The following is a 281-nucleotide window of genomic DNA, read 5'->3' as shown; positions in this document are numbered from 1 at the left end:
CAAGATGTTAGAACAACAACATTAAACAACATAATCCTCATTCTACAATCTAATGATTCTGGGTTTTGTGAGGGGTCTGGGCTGACCCCAGAAGATGCAACGATCCTAAGTTACACAAACCGGTCCAGACTCAGAGTACAGGATACAGAATACAGTATTTTGGGTACAGGTTGGGAACGGATACACACACCGGCCACTGCAGATAAAACACTCGCATGTTCCGATATCGTGAAGCAGATCACTTTTTGCTTTCAAACTGTTTATTATCACCACGCAGATTG

The sequence above is a fragment of the Penaeus monodon genome, chromosome 27, assembly GCF_015228065.2.
Source record: "Penaeus monodon isolate SGIC_2016 chromosome 27, NSTDA_Pmon_1, whole genome shotgun sequence".
NCBI classification, from domain to species: Eukaryota; Metazoa; Arthropoda; class Malacostraca; order Decapoda; family Penaeidae; genus Penaeus; species Penaeus monodon.
The sequence above is the reverse complement of the archived record's forward strand: the minus strand, read 5'-3'. Positions refer to the sequence as shown.